The sequence below is a fragment of the Tachypleus tridentatus genome, chromosome 11 (genome assembly GCF_004210375.1).
Source record: "Tachypleus tridentatus isolate NWPU-2018 chromosome 11, ASM421037v1, whole genome shotgun sequence".
Classification (NCBI taxonomy): Eukaryota; Metazoa; Arthropoda; class Merostomata; order Xiphosura; family Limulidae; genus Tachypleus; species Tachypleus tridentatus.
Window position 1 is genome coordinate 34,364,263 of NC_134835.1, and position 18,878 is coordinate 34,383,140.

Here is an 18,878-nt window from a genome sequence, read left to right on the forward strand (position 1 = left end):
TGAACAACAAACAAATTAAGCCGTTTTATGAAAAAGATAGTCTATTCTTTCCACTTGTCCAGTTATTCATCGCTGTTATCAATCTAAGTTTAACAACAGTTGTTAGATTGTTTGTTTGTTTTTGAATTTCGTGCAAAGCTACACGAGGGCAATTTGGCTAGCCGTCCCTAATTTAGCAGCGTGAGACTAGAGGCAAGGAAGCTAGTCATCACCACCCACCGCCAACTCTTGGGCTACTCTTTTACCAACGAATAGTGAGATTGACCGTCACTCTATAACCCCACCCCTTCGGATAAAACCATCTAGTTATGCCGGGCTTCAGTTGTTAGAACTTGAAACATTTGTGTATATATTGTCGAATAATAAATAATTATGCATTTCTGCAAAAACGTTGTTAATTATACATCAGTAGAGGCGAAAGGTATGAGTGAGTGTGTATACGAAAAATGACACTTGTGACATTTAATTTATTCCATTGAAATAAGATAAGATATTCTTCTTTTATACATTTCTAAATAATAAATTAGCATCTTTGCGTTGGTGACACACACGACCTCCATATATATACACACATAGAAGATATAACAACATTGTCTGTTGTATGCCCATATAACTACTTCGCAATGTGGATGGATCTTCACCAAAATTGATTCAACAAGTCCATGAGAGGTGTGTGTGTGTGTGTGTGTGTTTTCTTATAGCAAAGCTACATCGGGTTATCTGCTGAGTCCACCGAGAGGAACCGAATCCTTGATTTTAGCGTTGTAATTCCGTAGACTTATCGCTGTACCAGCGGGAAACCGTGAGGGGGATAAACACAAATTTCAGTTTTGACTTTTGTTGTTTTTATGGTCATTTTTTTACCACTGCTTCACCCCTTTCCCCTGTCGACGGATCTTCACCAAATCTGGCACAATGGTTTTTGGCTCGATGCGAAGATACAAGCAAATTTGCGGTTTCACATTTTGTGTCTTGGAAGGTTTTATGGGCGCTTTTGTGTTTTTAGAATCACATATGAGAGAATCAATTTTTCATATCCTAAGGTAACCTTACATTAATCATAAATTTATGTAACTTCCGTCCTGGGGACGGTTACTCCAAATTAGTATATAATATAGTTTAAAATATGAGTAAAATTCCCATTTGCGAAGTGTATCCTTCATAACAAACAAAAACACATATTTTATGTTCCGTCTAAAAGAGTTGTAGAACGTCAAAAAAATTAAGCCTATTCTAAAGGAGCGTTTCATATATAAAATCCTGTTATTAACATTTGTGGTCGCTCAGAAAAGTAGTCCAACCTGTATTGGATATTACATTAAACTTTCCAAGGTTTTTACTACCGCTCAGATACAACAACAAGCTATAAATGTTAGTTAATTTAATAATGAACTACGTCAGTTATGTGACAACACATTATTTTCTTTCTTATATGTATCACACAGCACAACTCCTAAATATTGCTTACATCTGTCCACCATAAACATCTTGTAAGATATCCATGATCTTTGATGTCAGGAAGTAAGCTGTGTAATGAAAGTAGTTCTATAGTGAAGGATTTCAATATGGATTTAGGTAGCTTCCGTTTCATTAAGACTTGTTTACAAATTTTCTATTTTACATCCAAATGTTTAGAATAAACTACGTTGGTGCAGTCGAACATTTTGAGTGTGTGTTTTTATTTCTTTGGTTGGCTACTTTGTTTCGTATTTTAGCGCAAAGTTACTTAATAGGCTATCTACGCTCTGTTCTCAGCGGTGAATTGAGCTCCGTGTTTTAGCAAAGTACATCAACGTAACGCTAGCCCGCTGGGAGGCGCGTTTTTGGTTTGGTTTGTTTTGAATTTCGCGCAAAGCTACACGAGGGCTATCTGCGCTAGCCGTCCCTAATTTAGCAGTGTAAGACTAGAAGTAATGCAGCTAGTCAACACCACCCACCGCCAACTCTTGGGCGACTCTTTTACCAACGAATAGTGGGATTGACCGTAACATTACAACGCTCCCACGACTTGTTTGGTCGAGTCCTTAACCACCTAGCCATGCCGGGCCCCGCGTTCTTGGTAATTAAAAAAAAATTGATAAGTGAAATGTGTCATGTTTTATGTCATTATTAATATTGTAAACTAATAACAACGTTCTATACAACCAATAGGTCATATTGGTGAACTTGTATACTACTTCTATCAAGAACACAACATACTAAACGCAGTGGAACACATTCAACGTTCCTGGGTGACAATCAAAGTAGTTTCGGAGATATTTTGTGCTCAGGTTAATAAAATATAGGCAGTAAGTATTCATTTGAATCAAACTGTTGAAATAGTTCTAAAAACATTCCTTTAAATTCGAAATGTCTTTAAACATTCCAAACGCGTTTACAAAATGGAAACCAAATTTAAAATTTACCTGAGCTTATACAACAATAAAATATTAATAAACATTGTACTTAATAAGGTTAAAAACATTGTACTTAATAAGATTAACTTAAAAACTTTTTTTTTACATTTTAAAACGTTTTTGTTCCTTATTAAAGTCCCCCAGTTGATTGGCAGTAACTTTACGGACTTACAACGCTAATATTTGGGGTTCATTTTACCACAGTGGACAGAAAACAGATAGCAACAATATTTTTGTCCTCCCTCCCGTGTTTTAGGGTTACGATCGAAGGCTTATAACACTACAAATCAGGTTTCGAAATCAGTAAGAGGCACAGTACGGATAGCTTTGTACTCGTCAAGAAACATTTTTAAAATACACATCGCTAAACATACCTTTAATAAATCATTATGACATTATACCGGCCACCCTATATATTATACTCACACACACACACACATTTCGGTCGATTAACTGCCGGACTTGTGGTAGAATAAACTTCACAAAATGTTGAATATTATCAGCTGTGGCCTACCTAATGATGCGTGAGGTTTGCAGATGTCGTCAGAAAATATAGTGATGACTTGTTTCTTTTTTTTTAATTTTACGTAGAGGTATACGAGGGCTAGCTGAGCTAGCCGTCTCTAATTTTGCAGTGTAAGACTAGAAGGAAGACATCTAATCATCACTACCCACCGCCAACTCTTGGACTATTCTTTTACCAACGAATAGTGGGATTGATCGTCACATTATAACGCCCCAACGATTAAAAAGGTGAGCGTGTTTGGTGTAACAGGGATTCGAAACCGCTCCACTCAGATTACGAGTCGAGCGCCTTAACCACCTGGCCATGCCTGATCATATAATAATTAATAAACGCTAAAGTTAGGCTCAGGAATATCCATTCTGTGATTTTAGCTAGCTGAAGGAGTCTTAATCTTTCTGCATTGCTTTCTGATCCAGTTTCGGATAACAGTGACGTAGCGAATTGTTTGCCTTTTTTCTTATAAGAGTTCTTGTTAATGAAAGTGAACTATGTAGTATTGTGAGGTGGGCTTGATTAACTGTATGGTTCATGTATATTTTTATGTCATACGTCCTTCGAAAAGAATCAAAAGACTAAACAACTACGATATCGTGTTCCACACCATCACACCACCTCCAACAGACTATACTGGCAGAACTTTAGATTTATTATGTGGTTTTTTTCTTTTCCTTTTCACTCTAATGCCAACCCGGAAAAAGAAAGTAGAACATGACTCGAGGTCACATGACTCACTTCCAATCTTTCGTTGTTTCACAGTTTGTGCAATAAGCCTTCAAAAAGTCCTGCTTGTACCTGACATAAGTGTTTCATTGTATCACTATTCCAATACCAAATGACAGATAATATTTTCTGATAATATTTTGAGTAAATGAGTATTTTAAAATAATCAACCAAATGGCTCACCATCTGAGGCGTTTTACAAGAATGCACAACCGTATTTTCGTTTGTCATTAGCTACAGTTCTATTAAGTGAATTGCATCTTCCCCTTCGATTCTCACGGTTGAAAGAATCTGTTGATCGTTGCTTTTAAACAACAGATCACAGGAATGGTCTTTCATAAAGACGCTTGTGGTTGAGTGGTCTAATACTAATAAAGTGACCACCCATTGTACGTCCTCGTAAATATACATTTCAGTACAGCATATCCTGTTAGTGAAAGTAGTTTGTTTGACTGTTTTGAATTTCGCGCAAAGCTACTCGAGGGCTATCTGCGCTAGCCGTCCCTAATTTAGCAGTGTAAGTCTAGAGGGAAGGCAGCTAGTCATCACCACCCAACGCTTGGGCTACTCTTTTACCAACGAATAGTGGAATTGACCGTCATATTGTAACACCCCCACGGCTGAAAGGGCGAACATGTTTGGTGTAATTCGAACCCGCGACCCTCGGATTACGAGTCGAGTACCTTAACCACCTGGCCATGGCGGGCCAGTTCTGGTGAAAGTAACAATACGTTACTTGGCGTTTTGCATTGTTTTCTTTCTTAACTTGCAACAGTCACGTGTTAACTTCATTTGTTTCGTGCTTTTTACTTTTAATTCGCGTGAGAAATTTATCGAACTACGACGCAAGAAAAATCTTAACATACTGATATTCAGCTAATTTTGAAAATCATAAAATGAAAATAAATGGCGGACCTTTTCTATCTCTCTTTTTTTTTTTAACAAGTGAACAGGGTGAGAGTTGTCTCCACACCCACGTAAATCACATCTGTTCGTCGTTAAAAGTCACGTGAGACTACCAGTATCTAGCTCAAAGAATAAAAAAAGACCTACAGTGAATCTGTTTGAGACTCGAATAACTGAACATTATCTAAAGCTATATTTAAACCAGAGTTCGTAAACAGCAGTCCACATGGCTCGTGTTTGGATCCAATATGAGTTAGATTACTTTAACCCTTAAACAGCGGCCATCATCAATTCATGCTGCCACGTACAACGTTCCTGCTGTTTTAGAGTTAACACAATGTTTACAGCATAACGTATTGGTCTTGACGATTCACATTTCAATATTTTGAAATACATCACTTCAGAGAATTAGACCTTAGCAGCGGTATTTACAATACTTTAAACTAAAGATAAGTAACACAAAATTTAATCAAACTGTTTTTATTTTTGGAACGAACAGGACTAAAGTAGCCCAACACAACGTAGTACCTTAATAACTTGGAGCAACGAAGAGAGTTAACGTAGATCAATATTGGTAACATGCTTTAAAATCCTTTACCATTCTTCTGAATGTATAATAAGCATTTCGTAATACGACTATGCTCATTAGGATACGGGTGATCCATAGGCGTATTTTATTTTACGAAACAAAATAAATACAGAAGCGAATTAGTGTACATTGTTTAATTAAATATACCTTAGTGTTTCGGTATGGATGCTACAATGGAACCAGAGAAGGCGAAAGTGGTCTCGTGTGATGAATTTCCAGACGTTTTTCCAATTTTGTCAAAAAATTTTCTTTAATACGAAGACGGTTGGCCCGGTATGACCAAGTGGTTAACCCGCTCGACTCCTAATCCGAGGGTCGCGAATTCGAATCCCCGTCCCACCAAACATGCTCGCCCTTTCAGCCGTAAGGACGTTATAATGTAACAGTCAATCCCACTATTCGTTCGTAAAAGAGTAGCCCAAGAGTCGGAGGTCGGTGGTGATGACCAGCTGCCTTCTCTCTAGTCTTACACTGTTAAATTAGGGACGGCTAACGAAGACAGCCCTCGTGTAGCTTTGCGCGAAATTAAAAAAACAACAAACAAATAAACCTACTTGTTTACAATTTATTTAGGTTGATAAGCAATTGTGAAACGTACTGTGTGTATTAAATTCACTTTCTTAAACTGTATACAAAGTTATGTTAAAATATCACACCATGTGTGGAACACAAAGTCGGTGCTTGGATGGCTTCAACGGAACACCGAGTTAAAAAAAACACAATCGCTGTGGACTAATAAAACAAAACAATGTATTTTCACAGCACAACAGTGTTTTAAACAGTATTGAATTGATAAACCACACTGCTACAACAATCAACAGCTCACACATCTCTGTTCTCAAGAACACAAGTTGTGTTTTGAAATAACAACGCAACGTTTTTACAATTAACTAAATATACATTGAATTAATAATTGCCACCCGCTAGTACAGCGGTAAGCCTTCGGATTTACAACGCTAAAATTAGGGTTTCGATTCCCATCGGTGGACTCAGCAAATAGCCCGATGTGGCTTTGCTACAAGAGGACACACACACGAATTAATAATTACATGTGCATTTTTTAGATAATAAAAAACGTGTGTGGAAGAAATCTTCACACGTGTGAAGACTTATGTTTGTTTTGATATATTGTAAAAAAAATCTATCTAATCTACATTGTAAGTTCTTGGTTTTTTATTAAAGCCTTCGTACTTTTATGTAATTTCTTATACGTGGCAATTTTGTTTTGGTATGAAATACATATACTTTTATTTAAAGTTAGATAGTAGGTTTCTTAACAAACTGAATACTACCTAGAAATACCAGGGTGTATATGTTTGGGAAAAAAGCACTGAGATAAAGGTATCAGAGGTGCAAAACAGCGTTCTAATCTCAGTGCAAATACACCTTATTAATGTAACCTTATAGAATTATAAAAGCGCTAGGGTTGTGATAATTACGTTGGTATTGCAAAAATGGGTTCTGATATTGGAGAAAACAGAGACCTAGCGGATCCACGACTCACTGTCATACACGAACGTATGCGAATAAATTAAGTTTTTCTTAGTGAAAATCTTGCTTATACGATACTGGAAAAAAAAAAATCATTGTGCAATCTACAACCCCCAACTTCACGAAAGTTTTATCCTATTGCAAATCTACACTCGCCGTTTACCCGTGGCGCGAAAAATAATTATTTTCGCAAACCGTTGTTATACAGAGCTTTAAAGTAACTTGTCAATTATTCACAGTAAACGTCATGAGCTCTAAGATCTCGGCTGAGTAGGATTATTTATTTGTGAAGTTTGCCACCAGATGCCGAGTTGTTTGGTTTGTTGTTGTTGTTTTTTTAAATACAAAGTCACACAGCTGGCCATCTGCATTTTTTACACTACAGTTAATCGAACTCTGAATTTTAGTGTTGTAAGGCCAGAAACTTATAGCTGACACGCCGATGGACCCCCAACAATAAGGTGCCTTCTCGGAGCAAAGAGATATATCTGCGAATTTATAACTATAGAAACCAAGTGATAGATTCCTGTGATAGGCAGGGCACAGATGGCCTATTGTATAGCTTTGTACTTAACTTCAAACAAACTCAACAATAAAATATGTTTGTTTCATAACCACTGAATTATACAATGAGGTATCTTGAGTTTTACCCACAGCGAGTATCGAAACTAGATTTTTTGCATTTGAAGCTTTCAGACGTACCACAGAGCCACAGGAGCTCCAATAATAAGGATTTTACAGTTTTTTTCTCATGTTAACCAAACTGGTTTAGAATTAAAATTACAAATAAGTAAGTAAATAATTAGGTTAATCCTATTACATAAATTTCATGGTTAAACAACTGGATAAGGAAAACTGAATTATTGCATGTAGATACTATAGACATTGCCGCTTAAGAACAAATTAAAAGCACGATAAACGTTATAAACACGAAGCATTGTTAAGACTACATGTTGCCATTTCTGCTTCGTTGATACTAAAATGGTAATATTTGTTAACGAACACGCACTCACTGAGTACAAAAACTTGAAACGGAACAGGAATGCTTTATAAATTTCAATATTAAATTAATATTGTAACTTTTAATACTTTGTGTAATACCATATGTTTTATGTCATAGCTTCCGAAATTTATAGTATACCAACTGTACCAAACCAACAATATATACTGTCTTTTGGTTGGTTATATTTATAGACGTGAGACGAGTTTCTCGAAACTTCAGTTTACTCAACAATATAAACAATACACCAGTGTTTACGTACACACACACATTGTTGATTCTTACACTCGAGAATTTTCTACAACTTTAATGAATAGGTGGGAATTTTACAATACGTACTTTTCTCAATATAAATTTAACTTAAACATTGATATTAAAATAGATATATGCTAGTAAATCCGTCATATCTTCCTTGTCAGTTAATCACTAATTTCGGTAGATTTTAGAAATATCTATTATTGTTTCCCAGTGGCACTTATTTATACCGCTAGAAACCGGTTTCTCGATACCAGTGGTGAGCAGATCACAGATAGCCTTTCATAATGCTTTGTGCTTAAAACCAAACAACATGTATTAGTTATAAATAACACATTATCATTTAATTTAAAAAGTAATGTAGAAATTATGATACAAACATTTTCTATTGTTGTGTACTCAATGTTTTCTCCCTTTAGCAGTATATCCAAAGATTTTTCACACTAAATATCAGGTTTCGATACTCGATGTAAATAGAGCACAGGTATTTCATTGCAATGCCTTACGGTTAACAACAAATAGAACTAAGTTTTGAGGTTAAACACGTAATAGTGAGGTCGAAGTATATTTATATCAAATTTTAAGCACACTTTTCCATACTGATATATTGACCTGAGAGACCAGATCAACGGAGTGTTTTATAAACCCATCAAACAAGAAAATAACAATAGAAAAGTAAAAACTGCAGAACAGTGTCTCTCGTATCACGATTCAGAGAATCTATGGAAACGATAAGATTTAGAGAAACATTTCTCATAATGTTTGAAACAGCTAGAGTAGAATTATAAACAACTGCATGTTTGTTTTTGGAAATTATCATAAAGTTTAACCACAATTACTTGAAAGAAGGCAGACAGTCAACAGTACTCGCTGCCAACCTTTGGGCTACTCCTGTATGACTGAAAGTTCGGAGCGCGATTTTGTGATATGAAAACACAAATCTTGGTCCTTTTGAATTGACAGTCTAACACACTAATCATTAGGCCATGCCCAGCGATGGACAACAGAATTCAGTTTAAAATTATCGGATTTCGTTTTCCTTTCAATCACATTCTAATTTTCAGGTTTTCTGAAATTAAGAACATGATAGAAAATTCATTTAAAACATTACGTCACTGAGCAATAATACTTATCAATATGCTGTTCCAATCATAAGTGACTTTACGTCAAATATCTGTAGTATAGCATGACCTTAAAGCTATTCCTATAGAGAACGTGCATCAGCAGTTGTTCTAATAGAACGAAAATATGTTTTCGATATTTCAAATGAAATTTGGTATGTGTCTATCTACCTCCACAAAACACAATATAGAATATGGTCTTTGTAGAGTTTTAAAAAGATATAAAAACACTTAAAGTGCCTAATCAGTACAAGCCAAAACCTTTTAACTGGTGAAAAGTTTATCCATGCAAAGTTTTAATTGGTGAAAAATATTCTAACCATTCAAAGTTTAAACTGGTAAACAATATTCTATTCGTGTACAGTTCTAACTGGTGAACAATATTATAACCATGTAAAGGTTTAGCCAAACAATATTCTAGCCAGGTAAAATTTAAATTGGTAAACAGTATTATAATAACGTAAAGTTTAAATTGGTAAACAGTATAATAACACCGTAAAGCTTAAATTGCTAAACAATATTATTACAACGCAAAGTTTAAATTGCTAAAGAGTATTGTAACAATGTAATGTTTTGATTGGTAAACAATATCATAACAACGTAAAGTTTTAACTGCTAAACAATATTATAGCCACGTAAAGTTTTGAGTAAACAATATTCTAACCATGCAAAATTTTAATTGGTAAACAATATTATAACAAGATAAAGTTTTAATTGGTAAATAATATTATAACCACGAAAAGTTTTAACTTGTGAAAAATATTCTAACCACGTAAGCTTTATATTAGTAAACAATATTTTAACCATGTAAGTTTTAAATTGTTAAACAGTATTATAACAATGTAAAGTTTAAAATGTTAAACGGTATTACAACAATGTGAAGTTTAAATTGGTAAACAGTATTATAACAATGTGAAGTTTAAAATGTTAAACAGTATTATAACAATGTGAAGTTTAAATTGGTAAACAGTATTATAACAATGTGAAGTTTAAATTGGTAAACAGTATTATAACAATGTGAAGTTTAAATTGGTAAACAGTATTATAACAATGTGAAGTTTAAAATGTTAAACAGTATTATAACAATGTGAAGTTTAAATTGGTAAACAGTATTATAACAATGTAAAGTTTAAAATGTTAAACAGTATTATAACAATGTGAAGTTTAAATTGGTAAACAGTATTATAACAATGTAAAGTTTAAAATGTTAAACAGTATTATAACAATGTGAAGTTTAAATTGGTAAACAGTATTATAACAATGTAAAGTTTAAATTGTTAAACAGTATTATAACCATGTACAGTTTTAACTGCTTAACAATATTATAACCATGTAAAGTTTTAAGTAAACAATATTCTAACCATGTAGAGTTTTAATTGGTAAACAATATTATAACCATGTAAATTTTTAATTAAACACTTTTGTAATCATTATAGTTTAAATTGGTAAACAATATTATAATAATGTACAGTTTTAACTGGTAAACAGCATTATAGCAACGGCGTGGCAAGGTGGTTAAGGTACTAGACGTCGTAATCTGAGGGTCGCGGGTTCGAATCCCCGTCACACCAAACATGCTCGCCCTTTTAGCCGTGGGGGCTTATAATGAGACGTACAATCCCACTATTCGCTAGTAAAAGAGCAGCACAAGAGTTGGCGGTGGGTGGTGATGACTAGCTACCTTCCCTCTAGTCTTACACTACTAAATTAGGGACGGCTAGCGCAGATAGCTCTCGCATAGCTTTGCGCGAAATTTAAAACAAATATTATACCCATGGAAGTTTAATAATAAAACAAACTTTGTTCGTTGTTACTTTACATATGTTACTATCAAGTGTATTCTTTGTTTACCTTTTCTATCCATTGATTTAATTTTTGTTTGTATATTTCATTTCTGTTTCTCATTCTACTATAAGGGAATTTAATGCTTAGGTCCACTGGATTCAATATGGTGTTGGAATGGTTAAGAATGAAGACCAATGATGTTGACCATAAGTCTACAGGATCTAATCAATCAATGATCTTATTAAGTTCACTCTCCGTCGTCGCTACTCACATCAGTTTTCTGTCACGTGGTCATTTCATTTGAAATTCTATATGTGGCACGTGAAGGCGTAGTTTTTCATTTTTCTGACGAGTGTGAAAGACACGACCCATGAGTCAGAACTAATGCTTTACCAGACTTTAGGGTTTTACACTTGTGTACATTTGTGTCACCAGTAACGTCACGCTCCTCCAGTCAAACAATAAGTAAAGTTGCTTGTTCGGTTTCATTCATATCAAAAATCGGCTTTTAGTGCAATTCCTTTTACAGTGAACAAAACTAACAGAACAACTCGTCAAAACTAAAACTTTAAGGTCACACAAATCAGACAAGATTGATTCATTTTTAATTGCAGTTATAATAATTACTATAAACACAGCACGTAAAATAGATTGATAAACGAATTGTCACATGTCAAGTCTAATGACAATTTCAAATTATGGTATTAATATACGTAAAGATTAAATGTCGAACTGGACGAATAAATTTAAAATGTTAAAGAATATCTGCTAATAGTAAAAACTACAGCCGTAAAGAGTGGTAGCCCGCCATGGCCAGGTGGTTAGAGCACTCAATTTGTAATCGGAGGGTTGTAGGTTCGACTCCCCATTACACCAAAGATGCTCGCCCTTTCAGTCGTTGGATCATTATAACGTAACCGTTGTATCATATTCTTCAGAGAAAGGGTAATCTTCTTGTCGGTCCTGCATAGCCAGGTGGTTAAAGCATTCGACTCGTAACGCGAGGGGCGCGGGTTCGAATCCCCGTCATACCAAACATGCTCGCCCCTTCAGGCGTGGAGGCGTTATAATGTTACTACCAGTCTCACTATTCGTTGGTAAAAGAGTAACTCAAGTGTTGGCGGTGGGTGGTGATGAAAAGCTGCATTCCCTCTTATCTTACACTGCTAGATTAAGGGCAGCTAGCACAGAGAGCTCCGCTTTGCGCGAAATTCTAGAAACAAACCTTTTATAACAGCAGAGGCTTAAACTGGACGAATCAAGACAAAACTTCCCAATGTGCTCTCAGTGTGATTTTTGGATAAGCAAGAGTGAAATCTAAAGCTTCTTAGAAGATATTAAGAATGATTATTTTGATTAGTGTGGTAAACTACAAAGCTTTATAGCGTTAAAGAATAATTATTAAGATTCATTATGATGTATTTTGAATTGAATAAGAGTGAAACGTTAATGTTATCTAGAGTATTAAAATCCAACTTTCGTTCTTAATAATGTGGTCACTAGATCGAAATTAAAAAGTTTCCTAGATAACTGAGGGCGCCCTGTGACGCCAAGCATGTCCTTAGAGAACCGCGCTTTTCCAACCAAGGACCAAAATGGTTTGAACCGCTAAACTGAGTTTATCCGAGAACTATCGGAGGACTATAACGTGAAACCCTTAGCGTAGTTCCAACACTTTAAAGAGTACTGAAGGAACTGTAATTATTTCATTAAACTTCCTGTACTCTTTTTGTTTACTGGATGTGTTATCTGTTGTGTCCAACGAAGGGAACCGAACCCATGATATTAGCGATGTAAATCCGAAGAGTTGCCGATGTCCCACGAGAGAACGATTGTTTCGTACATTTTTATTTAAGTGACTGATACTGGATAAAAGAGTCATAATCACTCTTACAACAAACAGTATGCCTAAGGCAGAAACGTTACACAAGAGAATGCTTATAAAAACAAAAACAACACATAAAGTGAAACGCGTTAAGTAATTTTATAAGAGGCGGAGAAAGTAGTTAAATTCGTTGTTATATCGTGACGGATTTTGTAATTTTCGTATCATAACAAAATATGTAATAAATATTGTATTACAACAACACCTAGTAATATGTTTTAAGTGTAAAATATATGCTTTCAAACATACAAACAAATTATTTTTATAATTCCTAATGCAACTGATTCAAATATCTATTTCAATTGGGGCAATTAATGTCATAAAACCTGAACATCTCATTTTGATCGAGCTTCATTATATAAACCTCTAAGAGACTTGAGCACTGATATACAATAGTGTTACATTATAACAGAAAGGATAAATGATTATTTTATACGTCTTTAAGACAGACGTAGACAATTAGGTAAACATGAAGACTCCAGAAAGGTATAGCACGACATAAAATCAATTATCAGTAACTAAGACATGCAAATGATAAAAGTGATATAAAATCATTTAGTACTTAGACAGCTATAAACTCTTGAAATATTACTGGAACAACGTTAGTTAGCATTCAATTAGCTATACATTTAAACTCCGAAAAGACAAAAACTGGTACCGTATTAAAATCAGCTTGAAGTCAGGTAAAAATGTGTACTCTGGAAGGATAACTGAAACTGTTAGATGTTGTGTTTTTCAGATCAGAAATTAATCATCTTGAACGTTTCTGAACATCACGACACGTTTATCAATATTTGAAATTTAATTTTTTTACCATCCGAATGCACATGAAGGTAAAAGAGTTACAGCCATAAGGTAAAACCATTAATGAAACTACGCGTGCGCTGCCACCGTGCATGTAAACAATCGAATATTAGAAATCTATATCGACCATTTCAAATTCTCCGGAATGTTTCAATAAAACCCACTGAATGATATATGCACTGTTGCATTATAGGAAGGTTTGAAACATAAAGACATACTTTATTTCTGTTTTTTCTGATGTTAAGCCCGAAGTTACACAATAGACTGTACGTGCTCCACTCATAGCAGATATCGAAATCTGATGTTCAGCAAGAAGCAGGATATTTTGTGGAAACAAAAGGCTTACAAAACACAGGCTAAGGAACTTAAAAATGATATATTAAATATGCACATAATAATGCTTCAGGCCTTTTAAATGATAACTATAGATGGTGAGAAATGTACCTGACTGGAAAAAAAAAGGTTTTTTTAATTTATTTCAAAAGTGGAGAGAACTGTTGGCTTCATATGGCTGTGCTACGAATCATTAACTTAGTACACAAAGCCCAAATGAATACAGTTTTCTGTCACTTCACGGTAAGCCTTAAATATTAACGCCAGCAATAGAAGTCCTATATGACACGAGAAGTTCTTAAGTAAATAAAATACAATATGTAATCTGATGATATCTGTCGTCTAAATGTTTAGCGCTACGAATCCGAAATTAACATTATAAAAACCAATTTTAGATCGATTTAGATCTATAGTTTCTCAGTAAACAAAATGTAATATGTTCAAACGTTTATACAAATACTGAAATCTAAATGCCCGCATAGAAATTTGTACACAGGTACGACTTATAAATAATTGTGTTTTACGTGTCTGCTTTTGGCGAGAAAATTCTGTAATTTTCATTTGTTCACACCTAGCATGTGCTACCCCCTAATGATATATCTGCGAAACCACAACGCTAGAAACCGCATTTCGACACCAGTCGTGGGCAGAACACAGATAGCCTATCGTATATGTTTGGGCTTCCTAATAAAGAAGCAAGTACTGTTCGACCACACCGAATGTAATTGTTTCAGTTTCTTTTTTGTTTGTTTATTTAGAATTAAGCACAAAGCTACACAATGGGCTATCTGTACTCTGCCCACCACGGTATCGAAACACAGTTTTTAGCGGTTTGAGTCCGCAGACGTACCGCTATGCTACTGGAGGGAGGGCAGCCTTTTCTATATATATATATATATAATTCACATACTCATTATATAGCTATACTTGGGGAATAGTTTTGCTTTCACTTACGTAATCTTGATGGACTCGGTAGATAGCCTAATGTGGCTTTGCAATAAGAAAAACACACACACTTACGCAACATTACCTTTGTAAACTCCAAGCATTTCACCGCATTTTTATTCCATTTTAAATTACAACTGTGTCTTTAAGAGTAAGTATACCAATAACGTCTTTTCACACTCGTGTAAGCCGAGTATACACGTACGTAAGCGTGTGTTTGCTTTTAAGGAAATAACTTCCGGACGGCAACTACGGTCTTCTTGACTTCACTCGTCAACCGTACTGAATTCAACGTCACCTCAACTTTCCCTTCCGTTAGAACATGGGTGTGTTTAGGATTCTAATCTGCCTATATTCGCTTGTGTTCCAAATTATAACAAGGTTTCCAATTCTCTCGTTTGAGGTGTTTGTTTTTGAATTTTGCGCAAAGCTACACGAGGGCCATCTGCGCTAGCCGTCCCTAATTTTGCAGTGTAAGACTAGAGGGAAGGCAGTCATCACCACCACTGCCACTCTTGGGCTACTCTTTTACCAACGAATAGTGGGATTTACCGTCACATTATAACGCCCCCATGGCTGAAAGGGCGAGCATGTTTGGTGTGACGGGGATTTGAACCCGCGACCCTAAAATTACGAGTCTAACGCTTTAACCCACCTGGCCATGTCGCGCCTCAGTAAAGTCTAAAAACTATCTTATGTGCCCGGCATGACCAGGTGGTTAAAGCACTCGACTCGTAATCTGAGGGCCACGGATTGGAATCCCCATCACACTAAAACATGCTCGTTCGTCCTTTCAGCCATGGGGGCGTTATAAAGTGACGATCAATCCCATTATTCGTTGGTAAAAAAGTAGCCCAAGAGTTGGCGGTGGGTGGTGATGACTAGCTGCCTTCTCTCTCGTCTTACACTGCAAATTTAGGGACGACTAGCGCAGATAGCCCTCGTGTAGCTTTGATCGAAATAAAAAAAAAAACAAACTTTACTGATGGGGTGACGTTTATTCATTTGTTTTTCAGACATTCGGGCAAAGCTGCTCAATGACTACCTTCGCCAGCCGTCCATAATTTTAAAATGATAGACTAGAAGGAGATCAGCCGGCTAACAGTATCCACCGCCAACTCTCGATCTACTCTTAGCTGATCGTCATCCTTAATTAAAATCGAGCGGTTGCTTTACTCCAATCCCTGAAATATGCTTCACATGCCAAGTAACTTTGATCTCCTGAAGCCATTACTCTGAACGTGTACCATCTACTGCCAGCGGCACAGCAGAATGTCTGGGGAATTTCACCGCTAGAAATTCGTGTGGGCAGAGCACAGGTAGTCAATCAGTTCATCGTGTAGCTTTGTTCTTATTTCCAAAGTTGAACGTGTGAAATTTAAGTACATATATCTCATTTTTTCGCTTTTACAAAATAGTGGTCTGTGATCAAATAAATAGTTTAATAAACCTGTATTACGTCCGAAAAAAATGATCGAATAATTCTATCTTATCCCTCAGTTGCTTGGAAGTTTACGGATGTTATGAACAGTAATTATAAGGTCAAAAATCAAAGTTCGTTTATTACGCTTATCTGAATAATAGGATTTATCTTATTAGATAATTGAACTTTTTTTTTTTTACGAAATGGTATAAATACGAAAATTTTAGGAATAATTACGAAAATAATGCCCGGCATTGCCAGGTGGGTTAAAGCGTTCGACACGTAATTTGAGGGCCGAGGTTTTAAATCCTCGTCGAACCAAACATGCTCGCTTTTTCAGCGGTGGGAACGTTATAATGTTACGGTCCATCCCACTATTCGTTCGTAAGAGTTAACGGTGGGTGGTGATGACTAGCTGCCTTCCCTCTTGTTTTATACTACTAAAGCAGGGGCGGCTAGCGTGTAGTTTTGCACGAAAAATAAAACAAACAAGACCTCAAATAATTTTTTATTCAAAAACGGTGCTTATTTTACACTTTCAACTCAGCCCAGCATGACCAGGTGGTTAAGGCACTCGAATTTCAATCTAAGGGTCGCAAGTTCGAATCCCCATCACACCAAACATGCTCGCCCTTTCAGCCGTGGAGGCATTACAATGTTTCGGTCATTCTCACTATTCGTTGGTAAAAGAACAGTCCAAGAGTTGGCGGTAGGTGGTGATGACTAGCTACCTTCCCTCTAGTCTCACACTGCTAAATTAGGGACAGCTAGCACAGATAGCCCTCGGGTAGCTTTGCGTGAAATTCAAAACAAACCAAACTAAATCAACCATGAATTCAGAAGTGCAGTTAAATAAGGGTGATTCTGTGAGTGTGTAGAGTTAATAATTCCGTGATTTTAAAGTACTGTAACTAAAATTTACAGATATTTTCGAAAGAAAACCTTCTGTAACATTTGCAAGTGAAAAAAAAAATGTTTATTTCGACTGTTCTTCAGCTAAAGAATAAGGTAGGATAAATAGTTTGTGACACAGTATTCCATTGCACTGTAAAAATAGCACCTTCCAGCTATCCGAATACGAATGTGAAATTTCAGCTAACTTTTAAATATTTGGAAAAATATATCCGATATATATATATATATATCTTAATGGTGTGTAATAAAAAACCAAAACCAATATCTTGTGACACTAATTTTTGTTTCCATTTTCCTTATAAAACCTAATAATAATAGAAGAAATGAAATTCCAAACATATATAAGAATCCATTATGATTTAAGTATTTTTACTAAGGTTTCAAAAGTGTTATAATTAATAAACTGCTGATGGGTTAGAGCTTCACGAATATTCACACAAACCTTTTGAAATTTTCAATTTTATTTCCTCTTTAACTCAAGCGTTATTTGATGGATTTCATTTGAAATTTATAAATTATAATAAGTTTCTGATTATGACTAATGTTTGTCTGATTTCAACCTGATTATCGGGGATTTCTTTTCTGTTTATCATGCATCAATCACCGATATGCGTACATCTGTACATATCACGCATAAAACTGCGCATATTGTTGGAGGAACTCGATGACAAACACTGTGGACTTCCACGCTAGAAACAAGATTTAAATACCAGTGGTGGGCAGAACACGGATAGCCCATTGTGTATCTTTGTCCTTAATTCAAAACAAACAAATCCTTTTAATGAAGAAATCCCTTGTCTTCCGAAACAATTTTTAATGTTGTCTTATTTTCTTGAGATTATTGATACTAACTTATATAAAACTTAGTAACTAATGATTAACTTTATCAATCATAAATAGAATTTACCCTGATTATTAGCTATATGATAATGTACGAAGCGGTTAAAATTTATTGTACATATCTACGAAGCACGTCACGAAACTATAATATAAACTAGTTTGGTTGTTATAGTTTCTCTAAAATATATTATTGTATGCATATATGTATATATTTGCACTTTTTATCACATATGTTAAGCTTCCTTTATTTCTTTACGAATTAAAATAGTTTTCAAAAAAAAGGAAAACAGGTTTAATAATTTAAAATATAAATTTACCCAAAAGAACATGCGTAAGAGAACGTTTCAAAGTAAATAAAAATAATTGTTAGTAAATACGAAACTATTTGTTAGCTCTTCCGTTTACAGAATAAACGACCCTAATCTCGAACTAAACACAAACATTTTTATGCAATAGGAATTTTTCGGTTGATAAAAGAGTTTGTAGGCCTAAAAGACAATTGGCATTGGGATGTATGAAATAATTGAAATTTATTGTGAATATTTGTGAAGCACGAAACGATAATATAAACCAGTTTGACTGTTATAGTTTCTCTAAAAATATATGATTGTTCACATATATTAAAGTATGCTTCTATTTCACTGATAACAATCTCCAACTAGGCCTAAAAGTTACTCAAATAACCAAATCTCATCGTAGGCCTAACATCTTTAATCTATAAGTTTCGCTTAACGCAAATTAGAGATAACATTACAAGAAACTATATTTTAGAAACAGCGGTGTTCAAATTTTTAAAATAATGTTAACAACAGAACGAAGAGAAGCTACTTAAACACAAGACATAACAGTAAATGTGACTAATACCACCTTCTGGTCAACAGTGAACAGGTCTGTAAAATCAAGTACCTTTAAATTATTTTAATTTCGAATCTTACCGAATTGCG

General features: G+C 35.1%; 1 protein-coding gene across 1 annotated transcript in view; it reads right to left on the reverse strand.

The window, feature by feature from the left end:
* LOC143231905 (potassium/sodium hyperpolarization-activated cyclic nucleotide-gated channel 2-like) overlaps positions 1-18,878 on the reverse strand; it is a 143,161-nt gene that overhangs the window by 123,832 nt on the left and 451 nt on the right. The gene's annotated exons all lie outside the window — the stretch shown is intronic.